General features: G+C 37.0%; 1 protein-coding gene across 1 annotated transcript in view; it reads right to left on the minus strand.

Annotated features, from left to right (window-relative positions):
• LOC144960615 (uncharacterized) overlaps positions 1–4451 on the minus strand; it is a 26355-nt gene extending 21904 nt beyond the window's left edge. Inside the window, exon 1 of the mRNA XM_078893840.1 lies at positions 4254–4451. The gene's annotated coding sequence lies outside the window, so the exon portion shown is untranslated. The remainder of the gene's footprint in view (positions 1–4253) is intronic.
• Between the last annotated feature and the right edge of the window lie 879 nt (positions 4452–5330).

The following is a 5330-nucleotide window of genomic DNA, read 5'->3' on the forward strand; positions in this document are numbered from 1 at the left end:
GTCCATGGTTACCATTTTTGGTGTGTTACGGATCAATTAAATGTCCATGGTTACCATTTTGGTGTGTTACGGGTCAATTAAAAGTCCATGCCTACCATTTTAGTTTGTTACGGACCATTAAAAAGTTTAAAAATACCAAAAGATTTTCAAAAACAATATGGAGTCACACGATTTTACGACATCCAACGGATTAAGCATTGAAACGTATCGACCAAAAAATGACGTCAAAATGCCAGTTTTTGGCCACAAAAGAAAACAAATCGTGAAATGTATTCAACAAATGGGACCACTTGTTTCCATGAGCACTAATAACGACAACTCACTAGGCGGTGTCAGCGAGGACGAGAGACGCATGCGCACAACCAACATGACGTTCTCTCTCTGATAACTTTTCCGCCGGTGACGTCACAGACTATGGGTGACGTCCAATCGAGGGACGCTACTCTTCCGCTAATCTCATTCCCTATACTTGATTTTAAGTCAAAAATAAATCAACTGAAATGTTTATTCGACTATCTAGTTTTAATAAAAAATATACGATAACTGACGTATAATTTTCAAAAGTGTATAGGGAAGGAGATTAGCGGAAGAGTAGCGTCCCTTGATTGGACGTCACCCATAGTCTGTGACGTCACCGGCGGAAAAGTTATTAGACATAGAACGTCGTGTTGGTTGTGCGCATGCGTCTCTCGTCCTCGCTTCCGCCGGTGACGTCACAGACTCCGGGTGACGTCCAATCAAAGGACGCTACTCCTCCGCTAATCCCATTCCCTATTCACTGTATGTCGATATGAAGAACTGAAGGCTCATACTATAGATAGAATGCGCTTGGCCAAGGAGTTCACAACATTGCCATCCGGAAGTATAAGGGACCAACACACAAACTCTGTGTAATCATGAACTTTTATAGTCTGGTTAATACAGTTTAGTGAGAACAACTCACAAACGCGGATGGCAAAAAACAATAACAAAGGCCTGAGTGACGTCATCTGCATTCTATCTATAAGGTAATAATTGAAAAGACATCTATGTCAATAGCTTGACAGGCAAAGTAACAAGAGGTCACAGACAGAGGAACCTTCAATAATGCAGACCTGTCGAGTACTACGAAACATTCGTAGAAATACGAATTTTGGCACCAGTTTACAGAACTACATTTGCTTCTTTGAGTCAATAGGGAATGAGATTAGCAGAAGAGTAGCATCCCTTAATTGGACGTCACCTTGCAGAGAGAATGTCGATTTGGTTTTGAAGTGTCTCAAGCCGCTTTCACCGGAAGCGAGGACGAAAGACGCATGCGCACAACCAACATGACGTTCTCTCTCCAATAACTTTTCCGCCGGTGACGTTACAGACTATGGGTGACGTCCAATCAAGGGACGCTACTCTTCCGCTAATCTCATTCCCTTTAAATCTTATTGAAAACGAAAGTCGTGTTAAAATGGAAAGCCTAGTTCCTATACACAGGAGCTTGGAGAATATCTGGGTCATGCTAAGGACAAATGATCTATTTCTAAGGCTATTTAAAGTAACCGAAAGGTACCAAGTTCGATCACCCGCCGCTGCGCTTGTTCCCTTAACCAAGTCATCTCGCCCGAACTCAATTTGCGGCGCTTAACTGCGGCTGACGCTTAGGTTATTCCCCAGTCTTCCCTTGGAATAGACCCAAAAGGAACATTTTCATTTCTCCTATGGGATGAATGAATAAAGGGAATTTTATTTTTTTAAAATACATTTTAAGCTTGACTGGTTTATTTCTATTGAAGACTACTGCTATGTGTTATTCCAACTAAGAGAAGTTGACTGATTGAATAACGAGGGAATTGTAAGCACTTGCTATTAATATTCTGTGATTTTATTATGGATAACATTATGTTGTCACAACTTGTGCCAATTAGAGAGGAACTCCATACATAGGTACCTACACATTGTAGTCACGCATGGGAGACACAACAATCCTAAATGAATATAATATGCAATGAAGCGTGTAAACGGACTGGAATACACAACGACTGAAGAGGGATTTAATATATGCAATGGAACCAAAGTGTCTGCCGTACCAATAATAAAGACGTACGAGGACAATGATGATGATGACAATGAAGAAGAAACAGAAGAAGAAGAAGAAGAAGAAGAAGAAGAAGAAGAAGAAGAAGAAGAATAAAAAGAAGAAGAAGAAGAAGAAGAAGAAGAAGAAGAAGAAGAAGAAGAAGAAGAAGAAGAAGAAGAAGAAGAAGAAGAAGAAGAAGAAGAAGAAGAAAAGAAGAAGAAAAAAGAAGAAGAAGAAGAAGAAGAAGAAGAAGAAGAAGAAGAAGAAGAAGAAGAAGAAGAAGAAGAAGAAGAAGAAGAAGAAGAAGAAGAAGAAGAAGAAGAAGAAGAAGAAGAAGAAGAAGAAGAAGAAGAAGAAGAAGAAGAAGAAGAAGAAGAAGAAGAAGAAGAAGAAGAAGAAGAAGAAGAATAACAACAACAACAACAACAACAATAACAAGTGGTCTTCCAATAACTACATCAACAATAACAATAGCCTGTTATTATTATTCTTATTCTTATTATTATTATTTTCATTATTATTATTATTATTATTATTATTATTATTATTATTATTATTATTATTTTCATTATTGTTGCTGTTATTATTATTATTATTTTTATTATTATTATTATTATTATTATTTTCATTATTGTTGCTGTTATTATTATTATTATTATTATTATTATTATTATTATTATTATTGTTGCTGTTATTATTATTATTATTTATTATCATTATTATCATTATTATTATTATTATTATTATCATTATTATTATTATTTTCATTATTATTATCATTATTATTATTATTTTCATTATTGTTGCTGTTATTATTATTATTATTATTGTTATTATTATTAGTTATTATCATTATTATTATTATTATTATTATTATTATTATTATTATTATTATTATTATTATTATTATCATTATCATTATTATTATTATAATTATTAATTATTATCATTATTGTTGCTGTTATTATTATTATTATTATCAAAATCATCATGACCATTTGTAAAAGACAGCGTTACGTAATTTGGCCATGATAAATCGCTAGAAATGCTCAATCGGCATTATAAAGTTTGTTTTGGGAGTTTTTTCTGTGTATTTAGTTTTGTTTTGTTCTTTTGTTACTTTGATTACGTCGGATTCCATTTGCCGGTTGTTGGGAGAGGGGGGGGGGGGGGGGGGGGGGAGAGAGAGAGAGTAAAAAAGTTGAAATACGAACAGGCGTGAATAATAGTGCAATTAGTAGAAATAGGAACAATGGCATTTTTAAAAAATGGGCGGGGGGGGGGGGGGGGGGGGGTGACAAAAATTATAAAAACCAACGTGCACATAATTTGTAGGTCTGATACTGATAACTTTAGACAATTATAGCCTTGTTTTATCATTTTTGTAATGGACAATATTTGGCGTTGGATTGAGACGATGTGCACCTATGTTCAGGTCTGATGAGCTAATTCCTCATGGGCTCATTGTTGTTATGGAATTTTGTTTTTTTTTAACATGACGCAAAATATTGTCCATTACAACAATAATGTTAAACTAGGCCAATTAGTGGGTTCGGGCGTCAGACCTGTATATATGTACACGGCTGTTTGAGATTATCACCATTAGAACAATGAGCCCATAACAACTAGGATTATCCGACCTGCGAATAAGTACCACGGTCGTCAGTAATGCCAGAAAGGCGAGGGAAAATTTTGTCGTACCCCATACGAAACTAACAAAAATCGCAACTAAGAGCGAGATCAGTTCGTCGCGTATGTTATCTAAAAGCACAGTAAAAGAAGAAAATTAAAATAATAATATAAAGGGTTTTGGGAGGGGGGAAACTTTTAAAAAAAATAATTCTGGGGGTTTGGGAGGAGGGAAACGTTATTTTTTTAAAAGTCTCTCCCCTCCCAAACCCCCTACTAGACTTATTTTTTTAAAGTTTCCCCCCCTCCCAAACCCCCAAAATTATTTGGGTCCCCGAGTTTGCGGTAAGTACCATAAAAAGAGTTCTTCCAGAATGAATAGAGAAATAAAGAGATAAATAAATGAAATAAATAAGCACAAGGATAACACTAACGCTAACAGTAACAGTATTGATTATTCGTTGTTTTTCGGGAGCGTATATTATTAGTATTAGGCTATGTCGCCTACTAAGAGAATAATATGTCTATGTGTGAGATGCATCTAACATGAAGTACACGAATTTTATAAACTTACCTTATAATCAAACGTTGTTTAGTCCAACCGTAAGTGATAATTTACGATCATCAATCTTTATTCTGATATCTTTAATTTTCACAATAGTATAGTATAATAATGTCCAACAGACCTTTGGCTTTGATGTTTACAAATCACTGAGAAATTCTAGAGCTCTCGCAACTCGCAACACATGGCGGGTCAACACAACAGTCAACGTCGATAATCTCTCTCTCTCTATCTCCTGCGCGGCGCGGCACGGGTGGCAGTTCGTTGACAACGTAGGACGGCGAACAACCAACAGAGCGTGAGCGAGAGTAAATAACGGGCTTTATTCGTCACCAGTGCACCAGTACCCAATACTTAGGCTCCTTCCGCACTAGGACAGGACTGTCCCAGGACGAATTTATTTGTCCTGTCCCATTGGAGAAAACTTCTATTCAAAAAGAGTACTGCACTAGGACAGAACTATCCTGGGACACACCTTGTGTATCGCTTGCGAAAATGCATTATCAGTATGGATGAAATAGAGGTTGCATTAGAAAAAAAAAATGGAAAGAGAAAACAATATTGGGTGCATCCTTTAATGACCCAAAAATTGCTCAAGGGTCAATTCCATAGACTCTAGGGTGATCTTCGATCTTATCCTAAAATGTTTTTCTTGGAATCACCTCAGGTGTAAATGACTACCAGTTCGCTGATGAAAATAATCTTTGAAGGACTAGCGTCCATTCAAGAGGATAATAGAAAGTCAGCATGGCTCGGTGGTACGGTCTTTGCTTCGTACCCGAAAGGTACCAGGTTCGATCACCCGCTGCTGCGCTGTGTGGCCTTGAGTAAGTCACCTCGCCCTAGCTCAATTTGCGGCGCTGCACTGCGGCTGACGCCTGGGTTATACCTTGCCCTAGCTCAAGTTGCGGTGCTGCACTGCGGCTGACACCTGGGTTATTCCAGTCTTCCCTTGGAATAGACCCTCGAGAAAAATGTTCCCTATGGGAAATAAATAAAGGGAATTTTATTTTTTTTTTAATTTTAAACTGTTATCTATCTGCTCAACGCTACAGAAACATGGATACGTTCCGGATTTACAAGCTTAGG

The sequence above is a fragment of the Berghia stephanieae genome, chromosome 15 (genome assembly GCF_034508935.2).
Source record: "Berghia stephanieae isolate SIO BIC M18660-M18661 chromosome 15, UCSD_Bste_1.3, whole genome shotgun sequence".
NCBI classification, from domain to species: domain Eukaryota; kingdom Metazoa; phylum Mollusca; class Gastropoda; order Nudibranchia; family Aeolidiidae; genus Berghia; species Berghia stephanieae.